The 18416-nt window shown below is 40.3% G+C and overlaps 1 protein-coding gene across 5 annotated transcripts in view; it reads right to left on the bottom strand.

Annotated features, from left to right (window-relative positions):
* The window catches only part of MTUS2 (microtubule associated scaffold protein 2), a 281311-nt gene that overhangs the window by 131343 nt on the left and 131552 nt on the right, over positions 1-18416 (bottom strand). The window lies entirely within an intron of this gene.

Below are 18416 nucleotides of genomic sequence, written 5' to 3' on the forward strand. Positions count from 1 at the left end.
AGAGCACCTGGGACTTCTCCTAATTGGATTTTCAGCTATGTGTGAATATGCCCCTTTCATTTACAGAAATGATGGTGAGGACCATCACTGTGGTTTTGTCTCTTTAATATTTCTATTGCAAGGAACATGTATGAATCTGTTCTCTGCTATGGAAGACACTTTTTCTCACTTTGCACTGTACAATACACTCACCAACATACGAAAAATCATTGAAGACATAAGTAACTCAGATGGTTAAACATAAATAGAGTATTAGCAGGAAAATTTCCTTCAGAACACATTATTTGCAAACTTGGCAGAGCTCTATGAAGTCACAAAGTTACTAGGCAACACATTTACTTAGTTTTACCCAAGTCTACTGGCAAAGTCACCCATGGGAGAATATTAATGGAAGTTTGCAACTGCAGGGAAAATGCAAAAGTTTTAAAAAAGAGAAAAGACGTGATAAAGGAGAGTAAATAGTCCTTTTTTTTTTTTTTTTTTTTTTTTTTTCCCATGCTGAATATGTAGGTGCTCTTAACTTCTGTGCAGCTCAACAACTTTAGTTATAATCTTGAGGAGGAAGCAATATGCAAGGTGTTGAATTTGCTGAGGATACAGAATTATTTAGGTTACAGAAAATGACTGAGAATGAAGAGGAATTCCAGGAGGATCTAATCAAAGTGGGTGATTGGGCAACACAACAGTAGATAAATTTTAATGAAGGTAGGCACGAGGCAATGCTTAGCAGGTAAAACTGTTCATTTCAACTATTTATACTTACTGATTAGCCAGCACATTTAGGGAAACACATTAGAAACAATGACAAGATTGTCTACTGTTCTCTCAGATAAGGAAAGGCCAATGAAGAAATTGCTTTTTGGTGTATTTTTTAAAATTTTATTTTCTCCCAGTGTATATTGTTAATTTCTTTAGTGTCTATAATCTGTGTGAAACAGGGTTGTTCAGCTTTTGAGGAGGATAGCAGGGAAGAATAAATCTCATAAGAATGTGAAAAAAATAATATATCCCATTTTTGGTTTTAGGCTTTCTAATATGTTTGGAAGAAACAAAATTGTGGAGAATAAAGTGATATTTGGCCTATTAGGCTACTCCAAACTTGTGGGGAAAATAGAAAGTCTTATCAGTAATGGAGCTAATGCAGCCTGGTGCCTTGAATCATCTGGCTGGACCCTCTGGTGTCTAACAGGGCTAGTTTTTTTAATGAAGGTTTCTGCTGATTGGAACAATTCTATCAACTTTCTTCTATGATGATTTCCTCCTATAAAAGATGATGCTATTAAAGATATCTTGCAGGCTTTACCCCAGTAAGTGTGTCAATAGGATCTTACCTCCTAGATGAGGTAAATGCCAAAACATTTGTGGATCATGTCAACAACCTACAGCCCCTCTTTACAGGGATCTCACCACAGGGGTCTCTCTCCCCTATTTGTAGTGGAAAGAGTGACTGATTTACCCACGGTGTAATCATCCTAAAGGTTGCAGGGAAGAAGTATGCTCTGGCTCTGCCTGCCTCACAAGTGCCCTTCATGGAGGTAAAATTCAGAGAGCAGGACAAGAGGTGTGGTTCTGAATTCAGAACCTTTGGTGTCCTTCCCTGCAGATGCTCTCCAAGAACTTCCTGGCTGTTATCTCTCCATGTCAACCTGGGGCCTTGCTGTGGTTCAATGTGTTCAGTGAGAAGCTCCTCATTTTCAGAAGTACACCTAAAACATGTCATTTTCCACCAAACTAACTTCCTTGGTGATTCTACTTGGCTTTGTGGTATTTACAGCATATTAGATAGGCTGGGGCTTGTCGTGTGCTGGAAAAAAATTGCTGCCCTTTCTGTATTGTAGCATAAAAGAAAAAATCCAGGCACAAATAAGAGAAGAAAGGGAGTACAAGAAAAGGTATGCTATTGAATATTAACTATTTGCATCATTCATAGCTTAGGAGCATTTAAAAAGGAAAACAAAAACAGATTAAATATGGAATCACTGAGACCTGTTATGATGTAAGTGAAATTGGTTAAAGCTATTATGTTATCACTCTAGCAACTGACTTAGTACTGCATAATACACAAACTGTGGAGTCTTCATGTAAATTCCTGTAGTTCTTTCTCAGACAGAGCCTCAAACCAACCCCAACAGCATGATTAAGCTGAGAATACTGTTTGATTGATTTCCTCTTGCTACAGAATATACACCTTATAGAAGCTCCGTGGACTAGGAAGTTGCCATCAGTATAATCATGTTTTTATACTGAAATAGTGTGAGTAGGAAATATGATCAGGATTCACTGTGCTCAAAGAACATGACAACTGCTCATTAGAACGACCTACACCTGAAGGCATTCATAAAAGAAGGGTTAAACAAAGAGGGTAAGTGAAACTGCTCAAGAGCCAAAAGGATTTTGAAGAAAAGGTATTGGAGGGAAATAGTAAAACTTTCAAACACATCTATTTCATAGTAAGTACCACATTACTTACATTTCCTCAGCTGAAATTTCTTGCCGTCTGTGCAAACATTTTCAGCCATTAATGGAAGTAAAGACACAACATGAAATACAGCAAATAGCAGAATCTTGAGGATTTCATGCATAAAAAATCCATCCCCAGGAGCAGAAGCTATCATTATTTTAGTCCCTTATTTACTTTTTTCATTACTCAAAAAAATACCATGCTGCTATCTGGCACTTCTGAACCCTGCGTTACCATTTTCATTCTTGTTAAACATGCAACTAGGAAGTAATCTGCTTAGCAACCAGCACAAAGGTATTGCACACAAAGGAAAAAAAAAAAAAAAAGAAAGGTTACTTGACAAGCAAACTTGGCTAGGAGCCAGCTGAGAGACCCCCCAAAGGCACCTCAGCAAAATGTCTGCGCTTGTCGAATAAACTATAAATTAGTAAGAGGAACAGCAGGGATAGACTAAGTTGACAATGATTTCCAGGCATACCCATGCAGGTGAGCCCTTGTCTGTGGATGCTGTTATTATGGTACATAGAATAAACTAGAAATAGTTGGTTCCTCGCGCAAATTTTCCATCATATAATCCGTGTAGCTGAAACAAATAGCTTCTATTTCCAAACATTAACACGGCTGTAAACCACATTATCAACACAGATCCTGGATCCAGCTGATTTTATACCAAAACTTCAGGCTCAAATGTCTTAATTACTTCCATAAATTTATTTATTTATTTATTTATTTTATTAATGCCATCAGATGAAGTCCTTGAGTGACTCTAAGAGCAGAAGTGAAAACAAGCTGTTTGGTGGTTAAGGAGAAAGCTCATGCTCTTCTAAAACATTTCCATTAGCTAATAATAAATACACTTCAGATCAAATTATTAGATTCCCAGTGTTTAATAAGAAACAGGTATAGCTGCCCAGACACTGCTGCTGTTTTTACCACAAGCAGATTTCACCAACGCACACTGTGACATCTCCTGTGACCCTCTGTGTCACACTATGACTTCTCAGTGGCATCTTGCTGGTGGCCACTGGTCAGCATTGAACACGTGCTTTGTGGCAAAAACCGGTCAGGCTCTGATATACCACATGGCCTCCTGTGCCCCAAGACACCATGGTGGGGCTCCAGGACTGTACTCAGGGCAGCACAAAGGCTGTTAGGATGAACCTAGTACTTAGGGTGGCTCCTGCCATGGTAATGTCCCCAGAGTGGCAGGGGTGGGTCCCAACTGATCTCATGAAGAAGGTGCAAGGTTGCCCTGGCATAGCCCAATGCATAGGGAACATAATGAGATTAATCATTTTTGGCTTTTAACAACATTCCTATGTCTTTGTGAGCAATCAAATGCCATTACCCTTGGGGTATTCTGGATAAAAGCAAAGCAGCAGAAGTAAATAACCAGGTTTGAGCATCTTTTACAGAGCAAGACAGAGGAAAAGGAGGAGAACGAAGTGTCAGAACTGATGGTGCCCACTTAGATACTCCAGCAGGAGATGTGGCCTCAAATCCTTCCAAAGCCACTCACATGCTACTTCAGCATAGCTCTTTAGAGCTATTTAGCTCATAGACAAGCATGCCCTTTGAGCTCAGCAGAGCATGTTAGGCTCAGAAAAGAACCACGGCCCTGCTTATGTTTTCCCATCAGAACCACGCCCAAGACCTGTGAGGATTTGGTCATTTTGTGCTGCCCATCTTCTAGTGAAGGAAACAACAGAAGGAAACACATCGGAACCTTTCAGTGCAGCAGAATGGGCTGAGAGGATATCCTCCAGTTACTCTTGATGTCAGACATGGACAACATATTCTCAGAATTTTATTCACGTCATGTTTGAGGACACAAGACCTTGTGTTGCACCAGTTTGGGACATAAATCCATGAAAACCCTCCGAAGAACTGAGAAGATCAACACACATTCTACAAAATATGTCTGGAAACATAAAAGAGGCTGGAGTACCTCAGGTTCAAAAATCACTGGATGTGACACAGCATATCAGAATGGAAAACATTTTTTGGATTTGTTTCTGTCAATAGATCAAGACAGTAATGACTCTAATGAGGGGGAAAAATCTAGGGAGTCACTGAGATAGGCTCCAAATGGATAAATAGCATATGAAACAGAGCCTATGACCTGCTAGAATAAAAACTTAAGATTTAAAGGGCAAATGAATCATGACAAATTGGTTAAGTGGGATAGATCATGTGCAGGTACAGAAGTGCAGGACGCTCTTCTGTTCAGGATGCAGAAATGGGGCAGATTCATGTGGCTCTCATGGGTCTGGTGCATATGGACCCACAGCAGATCTGCATGGCCCTAAAACTGTCAGCCACTTTGGGGTGAGGCAGGTAGCTCTGCAGGCTTCACTGGCCATACTGAGCCAGATCACGTGTAGTGCCACTCATAGCTCACATGGAAGGAGCTAGTATCAGGGTCGGTGTATCTGAATTTCTGAATCTTTGAAATGAGATTCATCGGTGCAATCATAGGTGTCCAAATGCCATTTTTAGACACCTTAATGCATCCGAGACACCTGCATAGCTCTGCAATCTTTGCATGGGCAATGCAAGGCTGGGGGAAACCCCTGGGCTCTGGAAGGGAGCACCAGACCCCTACAGCCACACAACTGATTTCACACCTCAGCATCTTCTTTGTGCTTCACTCAGGCATTCTACTTCACTATGTGTTCAAAACAGCGCATCTTACTGTGATAGAAACCTTTCTTTTGACAAAGAAACAAACAAGAAAAACCACAAAACCCTAAAACAAAAACAAACAAAAACTATCCTTCAAAATCTCAAGTGCCACAATGAAAAGGTACATTTATTTTTGGATGGGAGAGGGAATAATAATAATAATAATAAATAAATATTATTTTATTATTAATAGTTTATTATTATTATTATTATTATTGCTAAACTATCCCTCAGCACAATCCATCCTGTCCAAACAAGTTCCTTTCCAACCAGATGTTCTCAGAAAATCTTCAGACAGACTGGGCAGGTGGCTAAGGGCATTGTAACTTCTAACTTCCTTTTATTGGCTAACCATGTCACTTTAATGCCTCTGACAAGGCCACGCTTCATCGAGTGCATGAGCAGCATCCCGTCCCTGGCACTTGCAGGCAGAGCTCCAAGGCACTGCAGGTTCATGGCCCTGAGTTTTGTTTATGGTACTTTTAAGGACACAGCTTGGTGTTACAGACTTGCTGTTTATATTTCAGCTGACTTGGAGGTTTTTAATACCCGTTATGCTGGAGCAAGCTGCCCAAGGCTCTTGCCAGGGGAGGACCTTTATTTGTTCTTGTTCTGACCACACTCTGTCTGCCTTCAGAGGTGTATAGAAGAGAGGCCTGTGAGCAACAAAGAATCTGTAAGTAAACTGAGCTGGTCCAATTAATCAAGACTGCCCTGCTCTAGCTGTGGTTTATGAGTCAGAACTGCTAAAAAGATACAATCTATCTGCATGTATACATTCTCATTGTTCCATTCCATTATTTTTTTCTCCATGAACCAGAATTCTCCATCCTATAGTGTAGATTATTATTTGCCAACTAGATTAAAGGGATCATTCACTGCCAAAGCATACTTATATGTAAAGAAAAAAGGTGTGTTTGCCCTTGACATAAAAATACACTTAACACCTGATTACAATGCCTCATTTTTTACCTGCAGTGGTATGGGAGGAGGAGGATGGGATGTGTCTCCAGAGAAGGTAGCATGTGGGTGCAGTATTTGGGGCATGTGCAACCTTCTATATAGCAGCTATCAGTAGGCAAACACAGATCGCGGTGGGCTTTCCATGAACTATCTGCAGTGCCATGATCCAGTACCAGTCTGGTATGGCCAGCTGCAGTTGATGCGTCGAAAAGAGCATTTTGCTTCTCTAGAAATCGCTCTTGTTCATCATGCAAAGCCTCCAGTGTATGACATCTAGCAGTCCTCACTGGTTAGGTTGCATCCAGAAAGGGTTGTCTTCCATCTGCTGGTGACCAGAGCCCCAAATTGCTCTCACCTTGGAAAGCCAGAACTGCTTCAGCTGTTTAAGCACCCAGCATCACAGTACCACCAAGACACTTTTGGGGTAATGTTCCCCCTTTCATTTCTCCCAGCAGCAGCTTGGGAAGCCAGCTTGGCACAAAAGCATCAGCGCTGATTGCCCAGGGACAGGGATGACACATGGGGTCCCAAAGCATGTGTGGAGCAAGCAAATTGGGTAGTGCTGTAAATAATGGAGCAGCTTTTTAAACAAACAGCAGGTTTGCTGCTACAGGCGTGCAGCTAAGCAGCATACTTCAGAAATGCCCTGCCAGGATGCTTGGAATTACATTTATTAGATGGTAAACAATCAATCCAAATAGAAGGACTGTCATAGGCAAAAATGAACAGTAAGCTAGACTTTTCATTCTTTCATTTTAACTATCAAAGGTCCCATTTGTTATATAAAGAATGATTTTTAATGTGTGTCTCCTTAAAGACTAGTAGTTTAGAGACAATATATTAAAATATTGAGAGCTGCTGATAAATATCCACTTATTTTTGCCAGTAACAGATAATTTTTTACAGCTTAATACAGTGGTTTTTATGATGACCAAGATTGGTTAATTTATCCCAGTAAATACACCTCTATTGCTTCAGGAGAGATAATTGCTAACCGTTACATCATTTCACATACAATAATCTCTTCCTCCCTCTCTGGAACAGAAATAATTCATAGATAAGAGTATTAGTGGGTCATACCAGGGGGTCCTAGCTAGTGTCACGTGATAAAACATTAAGAGACTGATACAACCCTTGAATTCAGCTTAAAGCATGTTAAAACCATCATTGTACCTTAAAGGAAGTAAAAGTATTTGCTTTGTTCTGAACTATAGAAAAGATTAACATTTAAAGAAGCGATTGTCTGAGTTCAAAACTTCCAGGCTGTTCCTAAGTCACAGTATCCAATACAAGCGAAACGTTCAGTAACCATGACACATCTAAAAGATCTTGCAATGGCTGAGAGTAGATGTCTGTTTAGCAGCCTGAAAGACTGGGAAGCTGAGCCATGCCCACAGAAAGACGAGCACAGAGGCTGCCACAGGGCAATCTAACACGGGGCCCTACACTCGCCCAAGCACCCATCACCGTGCTTCGGTCTGGAGAACATCGCTTTGTTATGCCACAAGCAATGCTCATTAGCACTCGTAAAGTCTTGAGTATGTTTACAGTGTTCAAAAATTATCTGGAAGAATAAAATCCAAAGCAACTCCTGTGCACAGCAGTGCAGAGCACAACTGGGTCACCAAATCTCCAGAGTCTGGATCTTTAAATCATTATAAGTGCATGTTTGAGAGGTTCAGTAGCACTCTCCAAGGATCTGGAAGTATTTTAAATGCAGAAATATTTGTCAGGTCAAATATATATATCAATTCTTTCCAGTTATAGATTAACCACACGTAAAATCTTTCCCTTGTGTAGTTTCACTTGAAAATGAGGGAGTCTAACAAATGTATTTAGGACAATGAAAAAAAAAATCCTTTTTCCCTGTGTGGAAATAGGACCAAAGGCTTTATTCAGAATCCTTTGAAGAAATGCCTCCTGTGTTTTTTAATCAGCAGTGTGCTGGTATGAGTGCTGCACGTTCATAAAGCTGTATCAGTACGCCCTTTCTTGCACTGGGGTCCCTGTGGCATTGGATAGGTTAAGCAATTGCTGGTATTAAATTAGCACACTGATTTCCACTGGTAAGAAAGTTCCCGAGTTTTAAATTACAGATAAACTATTCCAATAGAGCTGAGGAAAAAACAAATGTACTCTAGGGGGAAAAAATAAAATTAAATACATCTGAGCAATTGCAATGATATGATGCATAGATCGGCTGAATAATAATTGGAATATTTTTAAATCAGATAGATAAGTATGTGTTTACTCAGTGTAGCTGAGCTGAGCTGATTGTGTTTCAGCAAAGACCACACGAGGAAAAGGTTGAACATTTTAATGTACTCACTTCTGCACAATAATTAAAGAGAAATATATTTGCTACAATTGCAGTTCATGCTGGGCAACTTCGCCTACAACTTCATTTTAGAGCTACTTGTATTTTTACTTGATTGGGCAGGTAAAATATGTTTGGTTGGAACACATGGAATATACCAGCTCTTTTTTTTAATTTTTATTTATTTATTTATTTATTTTTAAGTGCTCTGGTTTTCTTCACTAATCCATCACTAAAAGACACAAACAAATTTACTCTAAACACAGCTTAAGAGATCTTGGATGCTTATATTCATTTATGGAAAGTTTTGAAGGTGACAGGAGGGAGGATAAAACACATTTGGAAGTGCCATGTCCTCAACCTGCGAGAGACCAAAGCCTGTAGGAGTTCAGATGGGTTAAAGCCACACCGAGAGCAGCCAGCACATGAATACAAGAGGCAGTACTGCATCTCACCCTCTGTAAGAAAAAGGATCACTTACTGGGGACAGTCCAGATTTTTTAGTGATGATACGTGGTACATTTCATTGGTGAAAGACTTGTACACTGTGTTTGCCAAAGAAGACCATTTTTCACAGAAATGCAGGGCCTGACTGGGGAGTTTGTAGACTTGGGTCCACCTCCTGGCTCTGCTATGTCCCTGTTGAGTAGCCTTGGGTAAGTCATGTCAACTCTGAAAGGTTTAATTTCCTTGTCCTTGAACAGGACCGGTGACTGATTTCTGTTACAAAATAAAAATAAACATAAATAATTGCAAAATGAGGTTTATATTAACTCTCTGTGACTCATCCAGTTCTGGGAACCACACTGAGATGCAGCAGAAAAAGTCCAAAGATGAGGAATAGAAAATGACTAGAGGTCTTTGAAAGTATGGTCTAAGGGGGAAAGTTGAAGCAGTTGGATTGATTCATTTCTGCAGAAGGGAACTGAGATGAGACATGACAACAGTTTTCAAATATGTATTAGGCCAATAGAAACAATTCTCTGCATCTTTTGCAGATAGAACATGAGAAATTGGTCTAAACTCCTGCTAGAGGAATATAGGGTAGACAACATCAATGATTTTCAAATAGTGAGAAGAGGGATAGTTCTCATAGGCAAGTTGGGGACCCTACATCATTTAAACATGTTAAAAACAAGAAAAGAGAGAAATCCGCCCCAAAATCATTCAAGGATAGCTGGTCATGCTTTGGGACATGGGCATCTCACAGTCCCTCCCCTCACACTCCTGCCCTATTTTCAAAGATCCTACATCTCTGATCTCCCTAAGACAGCTTTGTGAAATGCTTTACATATTCATTATAATTTCCTAATTAAAAAGTAACTGTTACCAAATATGGTCCTCTCTGGTTGTATTCTGACTGTATTTCACTGGTGCACCAAAACATAATACACACCAGGACCACATTTCTAGCTCTGTGGTCCATAAGAAAGTGCCTTTAATGTCTGACTTCTCACCTCCCTGTTCTTTGATTAGCTTGTTCTAATTTCCCTTCAGTTCCCGTGACACACTTCTCTCTTTTCCCTACGCAGTGCTAACAGAGAGGCAGCTCAGCTGCCAGTCTTTGTAAAAAGTCACCCATGGGATTAACTGAGCTCCAAGAAACTGCTTCATAAATTTGAATACTTTGATATGATAAATACCAAAGCCAACTTTACAGACATTAAGGACTACATGTTCTTCACTGCGGAGACTCTTCCACGCAAGTTCTCCTCAGCTCACCTGGAGGGGACAAGGTTGTGTCACACAAAAGCACAAATGTTCCTAAAACTTTCCCCAAGGGCATGAAGCTTTATTACACTGGAGATAAGGGGAAGTGGATAAATATGACGTTTTTGTTGAAATGCTTCAAACATCATCCTGCAGTGTTATTATGCTCCCCCCTGCACGGTGTGGGGAAAACATCTCTTCTAGGGCATGATTCCCACAGCTGATGGCCACTTTCCTTGTTGTGCTCCCACAAAGCTCATCTGCAGGTCTCTGAGACTGACCACCCAGAGACAGAGCAGATCCAAAGGGCTGAAGGCATGAGGGCTCCAAATATCCCATGTAAACCTTCTTCCAATGTGCTCCAAGATGGCTCACGTGAGAAACATGGCACATTCACATGTTCCTCACTTCTCCTTTCCACAAGACAATAATGGTAACACTTGCCTGCCATCCAATAGTTTTGTGTAAGGAAACCAAGAGATGAATACAATATTCACGAATATCTTTCAATAGGAACTGCTTTGTAAGTGTCAACAGCATATGTATCTGTAAAAAAAAGTTACACTTCATGTTGCTACTAATTTATTGTGTTTTGTTGTTGTGTTGTAGTTGTTTTGATACTTTTTTAAAACAAAAGTGAGATAATTGCAAATGTAGGTTGCTTATTGTCTGCTCTTGCTGGACCTCCCACTAGCAAACACAGTGGAAACGCCTTGTTCCCAACCCCTGAGTGATAAGGACTGCCAGCTGGTGCTGCAGCATGCTCTGTTAGAGACCTCTCCTTCCAAGGTATTTGACACCAATTAGTCCCCGTGAAGCCAATTAAAGAAATTATTCATGTTAATAAAAGTGCAAGTGATCCTTAAGCCCTTAATTACTCTCTGCACTGTTACTGTTTTTATTCCTATGAACCACTCCGAGATCTCTGGCAGTCTGCCTTGAAAGCCTGTGCTGCAAAGGGCTGTGACCCCTGAGCAGTTTAGGACTCCTGGTGCAGGATGGATCCCGGGGTCACCCCCAGCTGAGCCATCCCTTCCCATATCTCGGTGCCCTCACATCGCTCTGAAACTATTTGTACCCTTTTATCCACTTGCTTTGAATGTCTACCTGAAAAGCTGCTTCAACAACAGCACAATACTACAAAGATGAAAAGGAAGAGTAAAACCTGAGCCCACCACCACATGAACAATAAGTTATAAAGTGTTTCGTTATCATATCTTTGCTAAAATGTTGCTACACCTGAATAGTTTGAAATGTGCCAAGCAGAATTTAGACTGCTGAGCAACAAAAGTCCAATGTCAACTGTGGCATGCTTATCTCTCCCCTGCCCCAAGTCTGCAAGCTAATGTTAAAGAGAAGTTGAATTTAAATAAATTTATTCTAAGCATAACGAAAATGCTGTAAATAACGTATCACTTGATAAGCAGGAATATACACTACATAACACGGGGCATAAAATACACTAAATGCTGTACCAGCCTAGCTTTCGTGGTTTTATTTGACTATACTGTGCTTTTGCATCTTAACACTCACTCTCAAGGCAGATTTGTATTAATATTATCAGGTCCAATACCAAGCCAAGGACATGGGCTGAGAAAGTGGAGAGCATTTGGTCCACAGCCTCACCCTGCTCACATTGGGACCCCCAGTTTCAGCGGACACCTCAGAGCACTGTGGCTGCATGAGATGAAACAGCAGCACATATCAACACCATGTGAGCATGGCTCCTCACCCCCACAGTCAGGCAGAGGAATCACGTTAGTGGCATCAGCAGCTTGTTAGCCACAGGCAAAATTTATGCATGCTCAGAGTCTGCAGGGCTAATTTGATTGAGCAAGTTATCCACTGCAATCAGTTCGTTCAGCTCCAGCTGCCAATGTGAGACACCAGCACACCTTAGCCTTGCTGCAAGGTGAACAAGGGCATTGCTTCAAGCAATAGGGGAACCTTTTGACGGAGACAAGCTGCAAAATGCTCAGGTGGCCAGGTCTGGAGAAACCTTTGATTTATTTACAATCCACCTGGAGAAAAATGTTTTCAAACTCCAATGGAGCTTCCTTCCCTCCAAAACTTCCCTCCAAAATACCTTTACAATGCGGTAAACTTTCAAGCAAGCATGCAGTAGTTTCCAGGAAGCATTATCAAAGTTAATTATGTATACATTTCATTAGTTAATTACGAACTGCAAAAGCTTTACTGTAGTGGAGGTAAATGCTATCACAATTTTCACATTAGCTTCAGTCTTCCAAATCAGATACATCACTGGGAGCATGCGTGGTGCAAGGCAAGTGATGCACAGCACCAGTAAGACAGTGAGTCCTTTGTCTAAAGGCATGAGACAAACCAGCAGAAGAGACAGTATTATGAAATGAAACACACTCCACATTTTTAAAGCTATTGAAAGAGTATTGTAGAGGGTCACTGTTGATGAACAGAGAGAAAAGGAAGATGAAGGAGAGGCTCTGTGCAGACAGGTATCAGACCACGAGAAGCATTAAAAAGTGAAGTTAATGCCTAATCATTCAGTTAATGCCTAACAATTCTTTTGATATACAAACATTTCTCTTGTGGAAACAATAATAGTCAGTAGGAAACCAGCATTTCTATCGATAGTGGTTATATCCCTATTGCCCAAATTAGCAGTGTGTAAATACAAATGAGAGGCAATTACACTGTTATGGCATGGCTTCTGTCCCATAAAGCTGTTGGAGGAAATTCTGCCCTCTGGGCCAAGGACCCACAATGTTTTGCCCTCACCCACACCAGGGCTGGGCCTGACCTTGCTGCTTTGCTTCACCTCTGCCCAGGTGGAGCTGGAGGAGCTCTTGCCCCAGCCCATAGCAAAGGGCATGAACCAGCTTATGACAGCTGGCAGGATAACAGTTATGGAAAGGTTTCCCCTCCATCCTAACCAATCTAAAATAAAATAAAAATGACATGGTTACAAATCTGGGAACGCTCTTACTGTGGACTTCATGAAAAAGCAATTCTGTTCTAAAACGTATCAATCTTCGATGTTTTAGACAAGGTTATATTTATTTATTTATTTATTAACATGATAGCTGGCATGCCCTGAAGTGGCAAATACTGAATTAGTCTTAGCAGAAAATTGTTCAACCTGACTTACATCACTTAGCGAGCTGCTTGGGGCTTTGTTCAATTACTCTGAAGTTTTTATCTGCACCTACTTTAGATACACACAACAGATGGACCACAGTTCAGGAGTGCAGGCATTCACCAGAGCTTCCCACCATCACCACTGAGCTCCAGCAACTCTCCTGCACTGGGTCACTGGTAAACCATGCATAATTCAGCACATTTCTCAGAGCTATATTTCCCAAAGGAGTGGGACTGACCTGTGTGTGTAGGAGAGAGTTTCTTAGCATCCTTTTTTTTCTTTCTTTTCTTTCTTTCTTTTTTTTTTTTTTTTTTTAAATTTATATTCATGCATCTTACTTTCAGGTTCAAGCTTTTTTAATCTACATATTAGATATTTTTAGAACTTACTAGCTATTACTGCATTTGGATGGCATACAGAGACTATGACGCTACCTCTTATTCTTCTTACTTTCCCACACAGCTTGACAGTGTACAGGCCTGTTCTGTATCTAAATTTACAAGCTGTGACAAGTGATAAATATCCTAATTCTAAAAAGCTATTGTGTACCTCTGAGACAATTAAAATTCCTTAGATACCTAGCTGCGGTACATAATACACTTAGTCAACATTAGAACATGTCAGAGAAGGAATGTCTTATTCCAGGACGCATCTAAAAATAGGCCTTCAGTTTACATAAATTATTATACTAATGTTCATTGGGAAATCCCCTTTCCTCAGATTGCAGAAGTAATATTAATTCCTAGATCACCTCATGTTCTGTAGTAAGAACTGCACAGAAATTTACAAAAAGATCCAAATTAATTATATATTCTTTTTAAGGAGAAAAGTGCTAGTTAAAAATCATGCATTCTTAATTGTTTCATCAAACCCAAGAAGGTCATACCACATGCTTCAGGGCACAGACGGAGCTTTGGCCCACCCTAATCCATACAGTTTAGTAGCAGGAGAAAAGAATAGAAGGATTTCCCATAAGTAGTCCTGACATGTTTGTAAGATATTTAGAACAAGACTTGCCTTTTTATTCAAAATGTATCATTGCTCCTTCACTTTTGCTTAGTTTTGCCTGGAGGTTGTACATGCCTTTCCAGAAATGACTGACTGGAAGACAGCGTAACTCTAATGTGTGATAAAAAGGAAGTTAGCCACTGATAAAACACAAAACTAAGCTATCACAGCACTTGAAATAGACACTATTTCTGAGATGAGTAGGAAACCACTCGTTCCTTGGCTTACTGTATTGCTTCTTTTTTTTCCAAATGGTGGGCTAGAGGGGTGATTCCCAGTTCTTGTTCGCCAATTAGAAGCTATTTTCTTTCTTTCTTGTTAGTTTAATTATGGAGGAAAAATATGGAATTTGTCTTCTTTAAGAAGGTTGCTCCAAAAAAGAAAACAAAAAAAGACCAACTTCATGTTCAGCTGGAGAAAGGTCCACAACACGCAAGAACTAACTGCAAGAACTAACACAGCAAGACAGACCTCACCACCACACAAACAGACGTCAAGGACTGTGTGGGAAGATTGCTGCTATTCTGGCAAGATCCAGTTCACATCTGTGTATCAGAGCACTTTATTCACTCATCCTAAATGCTAATATTTCTCCATAAATACTTCTGACTGTGCAGCCTTCTGTAAGCATAGAGATGGTAACATGAAGTGCATGAAACCACACCAGCAGCCCATGAAGTTGGGAACAACATAAATTAAAAACTTATATCAAGCCATCCAACTTAACTGACTCCTTGCCGTAAGGAACACAGATCCTGTTTGCAGCTCACAGACAAGATGAACAGCAGCAGCTTTCTCCTCCAAGAACAATGGCATCAAATGTGTACACTTAAGTCTGCCCCGCGGGAGGCATATAGCGATTTTTTAGCCTCATGTCCAAAGGTCTGAACGTTTGCTAGGGGCTGATGGTGGTATTGCTGATGTCTAGGGTGCGAATAACTTACATTTTGTGATAATTGCCACTCAGGATGAAAATACTGTGCAATTGTTTCCATTTTATTCAGCTTAGTGCTCTTTGTCGGAGGGCCTCACTTTGTCTTTTTTTCTGCCAGTGCTCATTTTACTTATTTCAGACCTCAGTCAGCTTTCTTCTAGCATTTAAATTAACTTAGGAAATCCCCAATTGAAAGCCTGTGGTCTTGCACCTGTCACAAGACAAAGAACCACAACATTTTTAGCTGTTTACAGCCTCATGTAATCTTACATAGGCCTCTAGAGGCTGTCAAGCAGCAAGCTGGAAGGGAAGTCAGTTTAAGCTGCAATTTTTAAGCTCTTGGATCACAATTTAACAGACTTGTGGCCATACTGAAAGCTGCAAAAGATGCTGTTTCTTCCCTTTATTGCAGATATTCTCAAGAGCACCTGGAAGACTTACACAAATGACCTCAATTTTAACCTATTTTAACCTGTTTGGACTAGATTAGTGTGGTGGAAAAAATGTCAGGGGTGAGATTCCAGCCCAACCTCTACATGGGAAAAGTTTTTGGTCTATGAATAGCACTGCACTCTTTTGGCTGTACCAGTTTTCTCGCTACTAAATTAGAATTCACAAGTTTTCTGCAGGATTCATAATGGGATCAAAGATTAGACACTTCTTTGAAGTTTGTCTTCCTTTTCTCCACTGTTAATACATACCTGCACTAATCCATCACGGTTCTCCTAAACCAATCAGTCACTCTCCCTCCCCAAAAGGGACAAGTACACACTCTTTTTTCACATCCCCATTTATTCTTGTCTATTATCCACACTTCATTTTGCAAGGGCATAACATTTTGTTAATTGATTTTTCATACGCTGCGAAGAGGCCAGCTCTGTCTTCTGAAACCTGTTGGGCTAAATGCGATTTGCCGGTAATATTTACAGTACTTTTAACTTTGGTCCTGTTTATTGGCAGTGAGGCACACAGTGGATTGGACTGTGTGCATAACAAATTCATAATATTTCACCTTTGACGAAAGCTATTAATGATATGGTTGCAATGAGATCATCTCAACCTCACTTTTTAAATTTGACCCTTCTTGAAAGAGCTCAGAGAATCACTGAGCCTCAAGGTTATCTGCCTCTTCTGTAGGGAAATAAGGGTAGGTGACCTAACAGTCTCAGTTATGTGACTGTAAAGAGAAATTACACAAGGGGAAATATCATTTTAAAAATCATTTTTAAATTTCCTTAATTCCAAACTCTGACATATATATTTCTTTGCCTCACTGTGACTCAGAATTGGTTTGTAACTACCATACGAAACTGCTGGTATCTTTAAATAAATGGTTATTTCTAAGCTATCTTTGGGAAAAAAAAAATAAAATAAATAATAAAATAAAATAAAATTAAAAAAAAGCCTGTTACCAAGAAGTTTGTAATGATATTTGTCGTTGGCAGTAATTAGTTTAATTGGGCAGTATTTTGACTCACGTATTTTAAAACCAGAGTCCCTCACTGTGCTCAGTGGCTCTGCTCTCATGGATTATACAAATTGCAGAATTTAACCTGATATAGTGCTTTTTGGTGAAGCATCTTTTCAGATTTGAATGCATCTACATTTCCAAAAGCTTAAATTTGAAAGAGTACAAAAACTGCAGGTAAAGTCAATGAAATACACAGGTGAGAGCTGCCTCCAGGAACAAGCCCCAATAGTTAAATACCTGAAATTAACCCTTTCTAATACTGATTTATGTACTGTAATGATAATACATGAGGGAGGCAAGCTGAAGAGGAATCTTTCTCAAATGTCCTGGCAAAGACCTATTTCTTTAGTGGGAGACTCTGAAGACTTTTAACTGTGATTCCAATAGAGGACAGATTATTCGAGAAGGTAAAAAAAAATAAAAGGGGGGTGGGGTGGGGAGAGATCTCACTTCTTCAAAGCTGTATTTCTTAGTTTTCTTCATTTTTCTTAGGGCTAAATAAGAATAATAATCTATTCCAGTGAATGTCCACAAGGTTCACTTCTAAAAGCCTATTTGCCCCCTTCATCAGATAGAATAGGAAGATTAGGATTTGGAAAGGAGACAATTAAGAGTGAGTTTTCTGCTCTTCAAAAGCACTTTTATGTGGATGTGACAGATATATTCCAGCTGCTGCTTGCCTTCCTATCTTCAAAAGGTCATTTTAAGTGCTACTGGAGCAAGTGCTGTGGCTCCCCAGAAGGATGTGTGCAGTGCTTGTCCCTGGTAGAGGCTCTGGGCTGACTGTGGCTTTCCCCAGGCTTGGAAGCTGCACTCCATCGGCACTTCCATTTTAACCCCAGTTGCAGAGGGGAGCAGCCTCCTGTCCCTCTCACGTCACTCTAAGAGGGCATTAACCTCAGGCTCCCTGAAGATTAGATGTTTTAGAAAATGGGGATTTAAATACTGAAAAAATGGTTATTTTAGAAATGCCTTCACTTATTTCTTTGTATCCCTCTAAAAATGAATGAAGCCCATTATACTGCAATAAGAAAGCAGTGAGGATCTCCTACTGATCAAGGCAGAACAAAAACAGATACATCTTTAGGAGAAAGAAGGGGCTGATGAAGCAGCCCAGCATAGGGGTGCCTAAGCAGGTTGTTACAGTAGCTGCATTTGAGAGACCAGTCAGTGAATCAAGCTGCCAACATCTCCCCATAGAGTCAAAGAGGCAGTTTGGGTGCCTATGATGGAAATAAGCTAATTGTGGCATGATGCTCTTCCCCCTCCAGTGAAACCAGTGTCTGGCAGCCTGGTGTGCGGTGGCTTGAACTGGTTTTTACCCTCTAGAGCTTAAACGCTAAGAGTCACAGTGACTAAATCAGGCACTTGTAATCAGTCAAATAATCCTGTGTGGAAGTGGGCCAGGAAAGAGGATTTGTCACTATCCATCGCTTCTTTGTCACTCCATTATCCAATACCTGTATAACCATTTGCAGCCTCCCACCCCATTTCACAAACGGGAAAAGTGAGGTGGATCATTTATGTCACTTTTGAAAAGCCAGACAGAAATAAGTGCCAAAAACTGGAACTAGGATTGCCAGGTCTGAGCCAGGACAATTTTAGCACACAGGCACGGCATCTCTGAGACTGGCCTTCTTGCTTCTAAAAATGCAGATTTTATATGGCATTTTACTACAATAACAAACATCAAGATTAAGCACTCTGTTGAGTGGGCAATAGAGCCTGACAAATTTTTTCAACTGTTCT

The sequence above is a fragment of the Oxyura jamaicensis genome, chromosome 1 (assembly GCF_011077185.1).
Source record: "Oxyura jamaicensis isolate SHBP4307 breed ruddy duck chromosome 1, BPBGC_Ojam_1.0, whole genome shotgun sequence".
NCBI classification, from domain to species: Eukaryota; Metazoa; Chordata; class Aves; order Anseriformes; family Anatidae; genus Oxyura; species Oxyura jamaicensis.